Source organism: Silurus meridionalis, chromosome 25, assembly GCF_014805685.1.
Source record: "Silurus meridionalis isolate SWU-2019-XX chromosome 25, ASM1480568v1, whole genome shotgun sequence".
In the NCBI taxonomy this organism is placed as follows: Eukaryota; Metazoa; Chordata; class Actinopteri; order Siluriformes; family Siluridae; genus Silurus; species Silurus meridionalis.
Window position 1 is genome coordinate 12,357,501 of NC_060908.1, and position 17,195 is coordinate 12,374,695.

The following is a 17,195-nucleotide window of genomic DNA, read 5'->3' on the forward strand; positions in this document are numbered from 1 at the left end:
TAAATTCAAACCCCAATATAGCAAAATGAACAAAAAACAACACAGTGGATTCACGTTTATTATTATATTTAGAAAATACCAGTTTATGCCGGTCGTACCATTTTATTTTGTTGTATTTATCCGCCACACCTTAATGGCCAGTCTGTGAAAATATCGTCTGACATTAAACCGGTCCATGGCGCAAAAAATCTTGGGGACCGCTTTACTATGGTACACACATAGGTTTGATTGGTTTCGGTTTTGTTTTTTACTCTGCATCAAAAAGTGCACTTTGTCAATTTCTATCATTTATTTATACCTAGAATTATTTTTGTATTTATTTTCTGGCATTCATTGTGGACAGCATATGAAGAATTTCATTGTATGGGGGATCATGTTTCTTTACGGTGCAAATGACAATAAACAATCAACGAAACTATATATGTGTTTTTTCAGCAACGCATTGCACATTTAGTCCCAATTCGCTCGTGTAATTCCCTCCACTCTCCTCAGGATATGTTCTGTGTGCTTGTGGACATTTGTGTTCCTCAGCCACAAGGGGTGTTAATAAAGTCAGGTAGTGATGTAGATGATGTAAGGAGGCCTGGGTTGTAGTCAGTGTTCTAATTCACCCTAAAGGTGTTGAGGTCAGAGCTCTGTAGCAGGCCACTTAAGATCTTTCTCTCCAAACCATGTAAAGCAGATCATGGAGTTTGCTTTGTGCACCCCATGCTGGAACAGGCTTGGGTTTCCAAGTTCAAATGAACACAAAATTTTATTATACCTCATCCAAAGACGTCCTTTACAATCGTGTGTTACTTGCTGCCTAATAAATTCTGCCCCCTTTACAGGTGCAGTTCTACCAAGATTATCAGTGCTTTTCATTTCACCTGGCAGTGGTTTTAATGTTAATGTCCAATCTGTGTGTTTTTGTTTCACTTAAGGACACTCACTTCGATTAGTATTATATTTTGCACAAAAATGGCATAAGAACACCAGTATCCATTTATATTGGTGGCATCTGTCCAGTGTTGGTGACAGTGAACTTATTCAATTTCAGTTTTTCTGTGTTTTAATAGACAACGATGTTTTCTGCGCCATGTGCTTTCTGTGAGGCTTTTCTGGTGGTTAAGCGTGTTTATTGTAGTTACAATACCTTTTAAGTCAGATCGAACCAGTCTGGCTTTTTCTTCTCTTCCTTCTTTTTCCGACCAAAGAGCCATTTCTCTCTGAGTGGTTTTATTGAATTCAATGCATTTCCAAGCTTTGATTGTTATTTGATCGCCGTATTTACACCGAACAGGCGTAACTTTACGAGCACCTGCCAAATATTGTGTTGGTCCCCCTTTTGCTGCCAAAACAGTTCTGATCCTTCGATCATTAACAGCAGTAACTTTTTTAGCAGTTTGAGCTACAGGAGATCATTTGTTAGATCCGACCACACGGATCAGCCTTTGCTCCCCATGTGCATCAATGAGCTTCGGCCGCCCACGAGCCTGTTAACGGTTCACCACTTTTTCTTCTTTGGAGCACTTTTGATAGATACTGACTACTGCAGACTGGAAACAGCCCACAAGAGCTGCAGGTTTTTTTTAGATGCCCTGACACAGACGTCTAGCCGTCACAATTTTGTGAGATTCGCTCAAATCCTTTTTCCTGCTTCAACTTTAAGGACAAAAAAAACCCCTTGAAGTGCACATTTATTCTCATCACATTGTTCTCCAAAAGTAAATGGTTCTAATACCATAGCCATGTTGATCTAGATACGTGATGTCACTTGTCTGAAGTCTAACAGCTCAGACAGATCACACCAGGATAAACGTCTCAAATATATCTGTCTGTCTTCTGTCTGCTTTCCCGTAAAGCTCCGTCAACAACGCACACACATACACACACCATCACATACTTCCTATTCAGATCTCCTGATACCAAACTTGTGTTTACTCTGACTGCTGTACCCCTCATTTTTTTCCTGGATGGGATCTTGCAAAGGAAGGCGGTATTTTTGTATATGAACGATGTTCTATTTTCGCTTTGCTGTGCATTTTACATTACAGTGTGTCTCAGGGAGCATTTCACTTTACAGACGTCGTGATGATTTTGTTTGTACTTGTAAACACAGCTGAGTCTAAGAGTCAAGTGTTTACAGGCTTTTTGGCAGAAATTATGGATGTTGTGTGCTTTGATTCGGCTCTCGGAGATAATCTGGGTGACCTCTTGGTTTAAACTGTGTTGGCGTTTAGTCCCCAAGATTATATTCTAATACAACTACTGGCTCAGGGTAACTGTTCACTCGTATCGTGAAACGCCATGTTATGCACTTTATAAACATGTGTAGTGCAGTGTCATTATTCACCTAATGCTAATAAATAACTCTGAGCAAAGATTTTCATCCACTTGGATAATGCAAATTAAACTGATTATACCGTTCATTAAACTGATAACACTCAGTAAACCATGATGGATTGCAGAGACACTCTGCTGTCAAAACAATGATGTATTACTATACCTGCTGTGGTTCCATTTACAGGTTAACATCTGTAATTTTGGGGGAAAGGAATCTTTTCAGTAGATTCATTCAGACCTGTAATTTGGGATCTCCATGGATGGGCTTCTTTGTTCAGTATGTCGCACAGATACTTGATTAAAATGAGATCAGTAAAATTTTAAAGGCCAATTCAATGCCTTTTAACTCACATGGACAAAAGTTTGTGGACACCTGATAAGACTTACTAGCTTTCTGAACATCCCATTTCCACAATTAGTCCCCATTTGCTCTTATAATAAGCTCCACTCTCATTCAGCCACAAGAGCATTAATAAAGTCATGACTGATTAGGTGATGTGAGGAGGCCTGGAGTGCAGTCAGTGTTTCAATTCATCCCACAGGTATTTAATAGAATTGAGGTCAGATCTCTATAGGAGGCCACTCAACATCTTCCACTCCATCTTCATGGAGCTGCCTTTGTGCACAAGGGAACTTTCATGCTAGAACAGGTTTGGGTCTCCTAGTTCAAGTGAAGGGAAAATGTAATGTTCCCACATCTAAAATCCAATACAAATAGTAACAGAGAAAGAACTACCTACGTCGGAAAAGTTATGTGTCTCACTACTTTTGTCCCTATCAATTGTGTACTGCTTTTAGAAATCGTTTTTGTTTTTTTCTCAGTAAAGTATTAGAACAACCTTGGGCACAAAAATGGCATGGAAACACAAGCCTAATTAATTCAGCTTTCAAGCCGAATTCCACTGTTGTTTGACCACTACACTTTCGACCTCTGACTCATAGCCATAGCATTGGCTGGCCTTGTCTCAAATGTCTCTGGATGTTGCGGGAAGCAGGGGTGGGTGTGTGTGTGTGTACGTTGTTTCAAGGGCTTAACGCCTCCCAAGCAGGAAACAGCAGCTCCCCTTTTGTCCTTGTATCAATTCAAGAACGTGAATCATTTCCCTGTTCCACATCTGAGAGCTCACCAGACTAGTGTAATCAAATAACAATGCTGGAAGCGAGACTTTTCAGCTGAACAACCATGAAATAGTTTGCCACATTCCTAATAAACTTATTCTATTTATTATTGATCTCGTGTCGTTATGTGCGAGTGAAAGTATTAGTTGGATTTTGATATCCTGATTATGGTGCAGAAGTCTGTTCGGACATTAAAGAAATACCAGGCTGTTGCTGCTTAATATGTTTATCCATTGAGGTGGTTTAAAAAAAAATGTAAATGAAGAGATTGAGACAAGGCAAAGAAAACGGGCAGCTTTTTCATGCTCAAAAAAGGAGGAAAGGTTCTCAGTGTCTGGGCTCGCTTTTGCCCGGATGTTTGAAAGTCTGTGTAATGTTAGATTCAGTTGCCAAGTGATTTTGTTGAAGGGGGATTGTTTGCAAGAAGGTTATGATAGTGTTGTGTGAGCTTTTGGTGATAGTGACACAGTTATGTGAAGGAGATGTAGACAGAGAAAAGTTATTTTCCTTGAAGTTTGTGGCTTTTACGCGGTTTGATCTTATTTGAAAGGGGATTCATGGCATCTCCTAATGTAGCAAATCATTTCTGTTTTATATTCTATGTTTAAGTGTATAAATCAAACCTTTTTTTCCTGGGCCCTTTCAGACTATAGAGGCAAAAAAATAATAATCACTTTGTAATCAACACTCGCACTTAATCAGACGACCAAGTGTTAATGCTGCAGTGCATAAATGATGTGCATTTCTGATGCTTTTTTTTTTTTTTTTTTTTTGCCTATAACGGTGTGGTCATTTTTAGTTACTGAAGAGTTCCTGATATCTCGAACCAGCAGCCATTCTCCTCTGGCCTCTCTTATTCACAAGGTATTTCTTGCTATCTTGATGCCATCAATCGCCACAAGATCGGGCATAACATTATGACCACCTGCCTAATATTGTATTGGTCCCCCTTTTGCTGCCAAAACATTCCTGGCCCACCGTCGAGCATTAACTTCTTCAGCAGTTTGAGCTACAGGAGCTCGCCTGTCGGATCGGACCACATAGGACCTTCACTCCTTATGTGCATCGATGAGCCTCGGTCGTCCACGACCCTGTCGCCGGTTCACCACTGATCCTTCCTTGGAGCACTTTTGATAGATACTGAGAGATGTTTTGGAGCTGTCATAGCCGTCACAATTTGGCCCTTAAACTCCTAATATATCCCACCCACTAACAGGTGCATGATGAAGAGATAATGAGTGATATTCACTTCACTCATAATGTTATAATGTCATAATGTTCTGACTGGTAGGTGTAGGTTAGGGGGTAAATATGTGTGTAAGGAAATTATCGCTCCAATTTTATTCACACATCTCTGAGAAACCAATGACAGTTATGGATTGTGTCGTGTGTGCAAATGAATCAGTTGCAAACAGGATGTCAGACAGGAGGCTCCAATGTCGGAGGCATGATTTTTTTTTCCAGATCGCACAAGTGATCTTTGCATACATTACCAGGACAAAACATTGTCCGTTTTTATGGTTTCTTTTTTATGAAAATATACATTTCAGGGAACATTGGTTTCTATTCAGTTTAGCAACTCTGAGATGTTTTATTAAAATACATAACCACAGCAGAGAGTCTTTGAAGACTTATCGATCAGAGCCCCTTTGGGGACTTCTCTCAGTCCTGAACTATAGCGCGTTCTTTTATACCTTCTGTTTGTGCAGGCAGGTGTGTTGTGTTTGAATGTGGTCTTGTCCTGTTTGCCTACATCTGATGTAACCCGGCTCTGGCGCATCTGAATCCAATTACAGCATTTTTTTTTGCCCTCATAGGGTGTTGCCATGTTATAAAAACAACACAATGATAACCAGTATGCCTGCCAATATCTATAAACGTAGAGCTTGATCACCATAAAACAACCATGTTGTCCTGGCATGTAGTAAAATCTGTCTAGTCCATGCCCAAACATCTTTAAAGGACCATTCAGAAACATGAACAAATCTTCTGAGAGCTCAAATTCATTGCTATTTTTGTTTTTTTTTGTCGTTCAGCCGCATTCATAGAAGCAATGCTATTTCCCTTTATTAAGACTCCCCTCATTCAAAGCCCAATGACCGCTTTATTGCCGTCAGCCGTGACACGGGAACGGAAAACCATTCGAGTTTAAACCGCACGCATTTCAAGTGCATCTACGTCAAATCACACAAACCTCATTCTCTTGTTCTCATAGGAAAGGATGTAAACCATTTAAAGATCATCATCGAATATGGTTTCTGGATATCTGATGCCTGTTAGTGTGACGTATGAAGTATTTATTCTTTCATTTTTGGATGTTACCAAATCTTATCCCGAGACTATTTATAGTTTGTGTTTTTGCCTACCAAGTTCTAAAGTAGTACATTTATTCTGGTCTACTACCAAGAACATTTCGTCTACTCAATGACAAATCTCCAAATATCTCCTCGCCTCAAAAAAAGGCAAAGAGAACTCCTTTTTTAGATCAAGTGTGTGTTATTTTATTTTTTTAATCATTCGAGGTACAAAAAGTGTCAGCTGCATCTCTGTGAAGACGTGGGCTGAACTTCAGCATATAATCTGCCGCTGAGATCATAAGAACTATAATGGTTATACTGGACATCCTTTCAGCACACTCAGTTCTATGTGAGTTTATATTGCACTTTTGGAGAAGAGCAAATTCCACACTCCAGAGATAATTAAATTTTTTTGGAGTTTTATTTTTTCCAAAGTGTGAGGTGGGAATAATTGGGATGGACAGTGGATCTGACCAGGGTTTTGTCACTATCATCATTAACACACTAGCTGTTAAAGCCCTAAATGTGCATAACTACAGAGCAGCACTGCATTGTCACTATAGAGTTTGTTGAATGTTGGTTAGCTGCTGGAGAGTAATCCCACATATGGTGCTCAGGTTTTTCTCGAAAAATAAAAAGTCTCCCTTGGCAGTCACAATTATCTTTATCTACTAATCAGACGCAGTATCACAAAATCTGGTAATTACGTGATACCCAAAGATTAGAAAGAGCAATTAAGAATAGGATCAAACATTTATTTTTAACCTCGATAGATTTAGTTTTATATTCATGCCAAAAGCTTGAATTAAAAGGTGAAGGGGGAAGAAAGAGTTCAACAAAACGAATGTGTTCAGCCTCGGATTGATTGTTCATCTAGCGCCAAATAAACATGCTCAACGACTTCTTGTTGGATTTAGTACACTTGGATTTAATATACTTGTTAAAAAAAAAACATGTTTATTTACGTATGTTCTCGAAGCAGCCTAAATCCGTGCAGACGCTGGTGTCTGGTGTTCAGTGTCGAATCTGGAGATCCTGCATGTGAATTGTGTATTGCGGTGGAGGTACTTGAGTTAAAGTACAGATACAGTAGGAAAAATCAGACTCTAGTAAAAGTAAAAGTGCTCCCTTTAAACGTTTACTTGAGTAAAAGTACAAAAGTGTCCTTCAAATGTTATAATGATATTTGTTAAAATGATCATGAGCCCAAAACCGTTTCGAGTAAATAATGACAGGGGTGTTGTGGCGAGTTCGAGTCAGGAGTTTCTTCCATCATTTATTCCTCTCTGAATGTTCTGCTTGCTGCTTAACTGATTCTGAACTGTGTGTTCATGCTAAGTAGATGCCACCAAGCGCCAATCAAAACAAGTTCCAAACAGAGCGCGCCGCTCAACACTGATTAGTGGCTTGCAGTTTTTATAAAAAAAAAACTGATTTCGCAAAATGTAGTTGAGTAAGAAATAAGATATTTGACTTTGAAATGTAGTGAAGTTAAAGTTAAAGTCTCCCCAAGTGGAAATAAAATACGAGGAAAAAAGCTACTTAAATGCAACAACGAATTACATTTACCTTCTTACTTTCCACTGTGTTTTACTACCACATATCCTTTTGGTTTTATCCTTTTTTTTTTTTTGTGATTGCTTCAAATCTAATTTCGGAACAACAGACAATCTCTTGATTCGTTCAGGTTTCAGTTGAGTTTTTTAAAAGCGGATTTTGGATGCACATTACGAGTTACTGATTAACAGGGTTGCCGTTATTTTCTCATGTTTTTCATTGTGGTGCATGATCCCACTTTTACTTTTGCTCATCTAAGATACACCTACAGTACTTTTCCATCCATATACCAATCCGTTCCCAAAAAGTTGTTCAAATACCGTAAAATTTCCACTTTATTTAAACCAGAGGTGGGAAATACATTGTGCTTAAGTAGATTTTTCTGGCATCAGTACTTTACATAACTATTTATCTTTTCTGAAAACTTTTCTCATTACATTTTTACACAAATGTCGGTACTTTCGGCTTCTTACATTTTCAAACCAATTATTTTACATTAGTTTAAATCTTTTTGGTGAAATGTCAATATTGTTTTTCAGCCCATCATCCTATTTCTTGTCATATATTTATTACGGCTGTCAAAACTTAAGGCGCAAAATTATTTTACCCAGTACAAATTTTATTATTGCGATTAATGCAGTGCGTGTTTCTGTTTGACCATTTTTATTAAAAGAATAAATAAATAAATATAAAAGAGGCGAAATTGAAACCTTCAGCGCAACATAGGTTTTTATAATTGCAAATGAAAATTAAATGTGAAATGGGATGTACACAAAGCACAGGGGTCTACAAACATTTGTCCATAAAGCGGAGATCTAGACAAACGTATTTTCCAAGCTTTTAATTACTCAACCTCGTGTTTCTTGAGGTCATTTGCATCTTGATTTTGTAAATACGTTTTTTTGTGTCTTTGATTGATTACATATGTATTATCTTATGATATATTTATATATAATATATTATATAATTATAAAAAAAAATGCCATCACATATCTGTACACCAATTTAATCAGTGGCAATTTTTATTAAGGCTCAATACCAAGTAGGTTCTGTTACAAAATGTATTGTCTTAGTTGTAGTTATCGTAATTGTTGTGAAGGGATATAAGAATTCAGACTCTATGTTTTTGTTATTTAATAAATTGAAATTCTACTTCAAATCAGCTTCATGTTTATGTAAATATGAACAGAAAGTTACATAGTGAACAAAGTATTTGTGCATAAGTAAATGACACCATTAGTACTTTGCTGAACTCAGTGCGAATCTAGAATCAGAATCTAGACTTGGAATCAGTGTGGTTTCATTTTGGCTCATTCTTCTGGACAAATCAAGTTAAACTCCTGACATTTTTTAGGGTTTCACTAATTTAATCTGTACACCTTCAATGCGATCAAGGTCAAAAGAGTTATTTTTGCTTTGTGTTTGCGTTGGCTGTCTTGTTGAAACATCCGTCTTTTCTTCATATTCAGTTTCTTGGATTAATAGATTCAATGCTGTAATTCGTCCCAACACAACTCTCCGTTCATATTTCCATTTTTATTTTGGTCTGATCAAGACTTGAAATGTGTTTACACTATGGTGTGTTAAAATGGATGTGATCGTGGTGGCTTATTATTCTTCATGTAACAGTCGTTCCTGCTGTTTTTAGGTCATCGCGCATCCCTTTTCAAGTGACTGCTGGCTTATTTCTTCTATTTCCCCTCCTCTTCATTGGTCTGAGAGTGCTTTGTGGAAGCTTGCATGGTGCACCTGTCTGCAGACGATTATTTGTGGCTCCTCGAACATTCTACCTCCATGCTATTGAACCACTTTCCCTCACTGGGATGTTTACGGTCTTTGTAGCTTTTTCTATTCAAATCTTGCTTACTTACATTATATTGCCAAAAGTATTGGGTCACCTGATCATAAGGGTGGTATGTAATTTTTGAGCATCGCATTACACATTTAGTCCAAATTTGCTCTTATAATTCCCTCCACTCTTATGGGAAGATGTTCCACTAGAGTGTTGGAGTGTTGATTAATGCGCAGGGTAGAAATTCAACTGAAATTGCATTCAATATGGTTGTTTTAACTAAAATAATCTTTTTTTCCCAGCTACATTCAAATTCCCCATTATCTGCAATTATGTAACTTTCCAGTTTATTCCTATTAATTCCCATTAATTCTTATGGAAAGTCTCCAGTCTTGAAAATTCCCGGAATTTTGCAACCCTGTGAATGACGACATGTCATGAAAGCATCAGAGCCTACTGTATATTGAGCCTAAACAGCATTTCCCTATGTCATGTAATGCAGTATTGTGTTCATTAAGTTCCTCTTCCCCATTAAACTCAGTGATGTTCCTTTTTGCCAGGGATTTGCAAGACTGTGTGGCTTAGTCGAGTGCCCACCATTTTCATTTGAGCATGCTAAGACACTTAACAGTGCTACACACTCAGCAGAAACGATGCGGTGACACAGAGACAGTGCTACAATTAGACTATGAGCTATGACTAAGAGAATGTCAAACCCGATTGTCTGCGTGAATTCAAATCTCTCAAACCTCAGATTAAGCATGATTACGGACGGGGACTGGGGTCTAGGTATGCACTCTCTCCCCAGGGGTTAGATGCGTTAAATAAATGGCAGTGAGCGAAACAAAAATAAAAGGCTGCGGATTTCCGATAAGCCAAACAGTTGCAGTAAATCCTTAAACTTTCCAGCACCCAGGGGGACTGAATGCCTATTTTTGAAGTACACCAAGCAGAATAGCAAAAGAGCTGACTCACTCTGAGGACTGACAGTTTGATGTGTTACTGCTGAGAGCAGTGCAGCTCATATAGGCACTCTGGCAGGCCATTACAGGATTGCACACGAGACTGCTATGCAATTTTACTTGACCACGCAACAAAAAACTTTTACTCAACAACGGCAAACGCGAAAAGAACAAGACACTTTGATGTGCCAGCCAAACGCAAACATTTCCTGGAAAATGAGAGTTATCATCAATCCACTGTACAAAGACGACCGGTGCCAAATAGTTCCCGAGCTGTTTAAATGAGGAGTGAATGCAGTCGGAGTGGCTGGAACAACAGGAGACTCTTTACAGTGTCGAGTTCCATGAAAGATAAAACCTACATCATAATGCAATCTGCTCGGTAGGTGTTGCGCCTAAAGTGAAATAAAAGCGTCGTTATTAACTCCTGTACGCAGATAATGTCAGAGACCATCATGTGTAGGACGCAATCCGATCTCAGTTTCACACACGGAGATGTTGTAAAAACGACCAACTTTTTAACGCCTCAAACTTCACATGAAGTCACATCCTACTGCAGAGCAAAGGCAGGGTATTCGACGCATATTTCTGCAACTGAACACTTAAGCTTCAGGGAACCTTCTGTTACTGTCGCAAAAGGTCTGATGTGAAAAGATGTTAAATATTTCAAGTTATTTTGAGAAAAAGAGAGAGCGAGAGCGAGAGAGAGAGAGAGAGAGAGAGAGCGTGCATACCACAGCACAACATATATGAACAGCATGTGCACCGGAGCACAACAGAATGTAATAAAGAATTCTGGCATCTCTAGCAATTAAACAAATTTGTCTATTGCCTACTATGTCTGAACTCCACCGTAGTGAAGGGCAGTAAATCTTTCACTATAAATTTAGCAACAGCGCTACGACACTTAGGGTTTTTTTAGGAGTCATCCTTCCACGCATCACATTGTGTCTCTCTCATTACTCACTGACGGTGAAACCCTTATAGCCTAGCGTTTCCTGTGCTGTTATTCATATTTAGATTTCTATTTTAAAAACACGTGTTGTCCCAAAAGACTACTAGTACTAACTAAAGACTTATTTTATAATGAGTGTAGGCCGGTAATGACCCAATTACGTACCGCTCCAAAAAAATTACGGTTCTCGGTATCCATCCCTATTTGTGATGGAATTTTGGAAAAACATTTTTTATATATAAAATATACAATTTGTAAATAAAAAAAACCGTACATATTCAATAACCCGGATATACTTAAAAATGGCGATACAGTTACATTTAAAAAAACGAACTGCGTCCACACTTTGGTTTCAAACGTTTTCCAAAAGTTGTTCATCCACACGATTTCAAACGTAATACGCTTTGACCTGCGTCATTTCCGCCTGTCGTTTATTTACTTTCCGGCACTTTGTGCCGTCACAGCAACAAAAATATTCAAATGTATCCAATTTGGAGGGAAAAAAGCTTTGTTTTTGTTGACTAAAAACGGCGTCTCGGTGTGGACAGATGGCCAAAACGCAGAGAAAAATATGCGATTACAAACGGAAAACTCGTTACTGAAAAAGGTCGCCGCTAGACTGGATCTGCACAGCTGTGATTGGTTGTTACATTGTGATTCAGCAGTTGCCATGACAGTACAGCGCCCCCGAGCGTGCGACTAAACACCTGGGAAACATCAGAGATTCTGATTCTGACGTACATGTCAAGTCAAGTTTATTTCTATAGCGCTTTACACAATGGACATTGTCTTTAGGCAGCTTTACATAATTTAAGAATTTATGTAAATTATGTGTATTGATCCCTGATAAGCAGCCTGGGCGACTGTGGCAATGAAAAACTCTCTTAGATGTTATAAGGAAGAAACCTTGAGAGAAACCAGACTTTAAAGTGGAACCCATCCTCATTTGGGTGATATCAAGAGTGTGATTATAGTATTTAACAATACAGAACAGTGGAGAGTGAGATTATGGCTAATCCTTTCTACAGTCCTATACAGTCAGTTGACGTTATAGAACCAGGAGCTACGAAGCAACTCATAAAATAGTTCAACATCTATCATTATAGGTCCAACACCAGCTTCTCTATGTCAGAGCCTTTAAACACTCAAAGGTCCAATGTCCAAACTCCACATGAAGTTCGATCCAAATGGTGCTGGTATGTCTCTAGATAGTTCGGGATGTTTGCTGGTCGGCATCTACTTCTTTAAAGGCCCATAATCTTCATGAGGTGGGACGCGACTGGATCCGGCGCAACCTCAGGATGCCACGGGATGGATAGAGAAAGAGAAGCAATGAAGAGGAATTAGCGTAGCTGCTGTTCATGATATTAACAAGTACATCAGAGATATTCATACATGCATCAGAGATTACATAACTCATGTTCCAACTCAAGTTAGAAATTAAAATAATTGTTTTAGATGTTAAATATGGTCTTAAAATCTTTAGGGAGGTTTTGCATATTTGAGAATAGTATGAAATCCTATTCACCATTTCAAATGCACAAGTTTTCAGTTCCTTCAATTTTCAATCACACCAACCACTTTGCATGCTGACGCAGATGGAAATTTTATCCTGTTTTCCTCAGCACGACAGGATACAGAGCGGGAACAGGCAGGCAGGGACCAGCCTCTGGGTATCAGTACTTTATACATGTGTGAAATCTGTGAAATGTGCCTGTCCCATTTTTACTGGCAGGACAACAGGAAAAGGCAACAGCTTTACAGGTCTTTTTTTTTGTCTGTAACACTCCACAATTCCATGTGGAAACACGTCCTTGTTCGAACTTCCTCACCTATCAAGGAAGGATTTCGATCGTTGTGTTTATTCGCCCAAAGGTCATTGGTGCAAACTGCGGAAAAACACAGGACCTCCTAGGAATTCTCAGCGTTCCAGCCCTCTCCTGTTAGCCACTGAGTCATGCTAGTGTTGCAAGACAAAGCTCGACTCCCTGCAGTCATTTATCCGTAAGCACTCCGGAGTGCAGTTCATTACGCTAGGGGTCATTTATGAATGCACCGTAGCACCGAATACGCAAAGCTCCGAAGCTCCGAAGCTCCTTCAGCAACATCAAGCGTTTATATTTTTAAAAGAATTTAAAATAAAATGCCTGCTTGGGTAACTACTATATAAAATAATATTTTATTATATATAAAAAAAAATATATAGTATATTCAATCAAATTAATTATGTTTTTATGTTATTGATTAAATTCAACTTTAACAAATATCATTATTCCTTCCATCTTTCATTCACTCCCTCGATATGCGGAATAGTCAAGATATTCTCCGTTTAAGAGAAATTTTGAAGCTGTACATAAAACGCAAAACAGTCCATATCGCTAGCGTTATGTTTCTTTTATATACAATTAAAAAAAAAAAAAAAGAATTTTAATAATAATAAAAAAAATTTAAAAAATAAAATAAAATGAGCCCAAAGTGCGAGGCGGAGACTTAACAAACTTGCGGTGCACCACTTAATACGTTCCTGAGGGAACTTAGATTTTCACTGTGTTCGCACGTAAAAGGGATTGCATTCTGTACACACATGCACTGAACCAAAAGCCCTGTACTGAAACGGTCCCCGTACGAATACTTTTCAAATTTTTTCTGAAAAATCTTAAGGACTGCACATCCTTTTTTTTTCCTATTCACTGAATTGTATATCTCAGTGTCAGTTTTGAAAGCATTGTATTGTGTTTATTTACTTGTGGTGCCACCAACAAGGATAGTCGGGTTTATTGGCTGGATAATTTAGTCTGTGAGTCTGGGACATAAAAAAGGAGCGTCCCTCTTTTAAAGGACATTCAGGACGTCTCATATACAGTATGATTTAACGTCCGCCCTTAAAACGGTGGCTTACAGTAGCTGAACAACAGCAGCTTCATGTTTCTTACTTTGCTTTCTCCATATAAGATTTAACTTTTTTAATCCTGAAGGAAATTCTCAAAAATACAAAAAAGGTGCTAAGAACATATTGCACATAAAGTGATATATCACATGGTATGTAAAAAAAATATCAAAAATCTATTTGTACAGCATTACACAGAAAAAGTTTATACCACTTTATTAGATATTGTTATTGATGTATCATGCCAGTAATCTCCACTGTGTGCCTTCATCTAAATGCTATTACAGTCTATGAAACTGTATAATGATTATACTTTTGAAGTTCTCTTTAACATTGTCTTTCTGTAAATGATTCAGCACAGTACTTATACGCTTCCCCCCAAAGTTTCAGATCAGGAATTTATGAATTTCATCACTGCAAATTGACAACTTCATCCCGCCAGCCATTTCTGGGTGAATTGTTTACTTTAAAACAACCGAATGGAGTTTGAACACTTGCTGAAAAGATCCTTGTTGCTATTGGGTATTGATTCACAAACATATTGTTTGTAGGTCCTAAGATTTATAGACACATTTTGACCACTGTTTTGGGCAAGTTTTAGCTCAGAAACTGATCAATAGTTTTTGCACTTGACAATGCATTCTTTTTAGGTGTGATTTGCTGAGTCTGCGTGTTTGTCTACAATACAGCTGAGGCATACTCTAGATCAGGGGTCACCAACCTTTTTAAAACTGAGAGCTACTTCTTGGGTACTGATTAATGTGAAGGGCTACGAGTTTGATACACACTTCTGAAATAACAAATTTGCTCAATTTACCTTTAATGATATGTTATTATTTATAATTAATAATATTCATCTATGTGAAGACACTGATCATGTTAATAATTTCTCACAATAATTATTAACAATGATTTAACAAGGTAGGAAACAGATAAATATCAATATGCAAAACTTTATTTCTATAAATCTCTGCAAATATTTACATTTTCGATTGATCAATTCTAACAAATGCACTAGGTTGCACCATGTTTGTACAGATTATCAATTACATTGCAACATACAAAAATCAACTTGGAGACCAGCTAGCTCTAATCTAATATAAACATTTGTTTTTTGTTTTTTTTTAATACAATATATGATGTACACTTTGGTAGAGTGCAATCTGGTTCTGTCATTTATGTGTTTAAGACAGAAGGAATGGAAAACGAATGAGAATGAAGCGAGCAAGAGTAAATACAACAACCAGGCATAACATTATGACATTATAACATTATGACTGGTGAAGTGAACCTGTTAGTGGGTGGATTTATTAGGCAGCAAGTGAACACTTTGTCCTCCCGTGTTGAAGCAGGATAAATGGACAAAAGATTTGAGTGAGTTTGACAAATTGTGACGGCTAGACGACTGGGTCGGAGCATCTCCAAAACTGCAGCTGTTGTGGGATGTTCCCTCTGCAGTGTTCAGTGTCTATTGGTCCAAAAAGGGAACAGTGGTGAACCAGCGACAGGGTCGTGGGCGGCCGAAGCTCATTGATGCATGGGGAGCGAAGGCTGGTCCGTGTGGTCCGAACCAACAGACGAGCTGTCAGAACTGTTTTAGCAGCAGAAGGGGGACTGACACAATATTAGGCAGGTGGTCATAATGTCATGTCTGATCAGTGTTTGACTCAAATTAAATATAACAAGATGATGTCGTACATGCAGAATGTGGCTCAAAATATCAAGTATTAATTATTGACGTGAAATTAAACTGAAGATTACGGAAGTTTGCTCCTGGGACCTTTGATGTGAATAGTAAATACTAAATATGCAAATGGCCCCTCTGAGATGAAAAAGGCTTTGTGTAATAAATTAACATAACACACAGATACAGAAATAGAAAGGTTAGTTCAAGATATTTAGATAAATTTACTCTCATTTCTAACTTTTTTTTTTTTTTTGTCTGTGCTGTGTACAGTTTGTCTCATCCTAAGAATGACCCATTCTGTCTCTTCTGTTAATTGCCCAGTGGGTTGGCACTTTTTTGCCCTGAAGCACAGCGTTTTCTTTGTGAGCTCCCCACACTTTTTGTGGAACATTCCCTGCACTGCAGAAGCTTTGTCATCACTTGTAACAAAAACCCATGTTTGTGCTTGCTGAGCATTCTAAAAGCACCAATAAAACCTTTCACTATACAAGTGTATACATTGGGCTGTTGTTACCCGTGCCACTTCGCTAAACACATAGGCCGTGTGACTTTCTGGTGTCACTCGATGCCTGTTGTGTGTGCTGATGGTTTATACAGTATGAATGTGGTCATATAAACCTTTTTTCGGTCCAGCCCCTGACTGGAATTAATAAATATCTTCTAACACTGATACTCAAATTATAGGTGGTATTTTGCATTGACCATGTGAAAACCAACCCCAGCCATTAGGGTTGCACAAGCCAGTGCACTCTTAGTGCCGGTCCCAAGCCCGGATAAATGGGGAAGGTTGCGTTAGGAAGGGCATCCAGCGTAAAACGTGCCAAATCAAACATGCGGATGATAAATACGGATGATCCGCTGTGGCGACCCCAATGGGAGAAGCCGAAAGAAAGTTTAGTTTTATTTTACATAATGGTTCTTTTTCATTCAGTGATACAGTATCTACTCCCAGGTAGCCCTCTCTCTTAAGTAGATTGGAAGCTAAATTTCCATCAGTGCCACAACTTTGCCTGACGTTTAGTCGAGCAAAATTGTCCCTGCCAATCAGATTGACTGTGAGGTCATGCAAGGGGGAAGTAAGAAGTTTCTTTCAAGTATGTTCAGACTCGCTGTAACTTGAAATGAGTTGCGGTTTTGATGTGGTGGCGGTTTCGCGATGGTGGACGAACTACAAAAACCATGTACTTGAGTTAAAGTAGAGATACACTAAATAAAATATGACTCCAGTAAAAGTCAAAGTGTGCCGTTTAAACTTTCACTTGAGTAAAAGCACAAAAGTATTTGCCTTTATATGTACTTAAGTATCCAAAGTACTATGCTTTATTATGGCTATAATGTTCCTATAATCATTTTTGTTTATCTGCACGCTTGACCAGTTAAGTTTTTATCCTCATAAATAAAAGGAACGACTGATTTCACAAAATGTAGTCAAGTAAAGATATGTGAAAAAACTACTTAACAAATGACATTTACTTCTGTCCACCACTGGGTCAGTAGTATGACTGGCATTTCTGCTATAAAGTGTTTGGAAAATTGTTAAATAGGCAAACTGGAATATAAATCAAAATAAACAAAAATGTGCAGTCATATGGCGATCATCCTAAAAGCTAAATC

The 17,195-nt window shown here is 38.2% G+C and overlaps 1 protein-coding gene across 10 annotated transcripts in view; it reads left to right on the forward strand.

The window, feature by feature from the left end:
* The window catches only part of specc1 (sperm antigen with calponin homology and coiled-coil domains 1), a 99,288-nt gene that overhangs the window by 35,401 nt on the left and 46,692 nt on the right, over positions 1–17,195 (forward strand). The window lies entirely within an intron of this gene.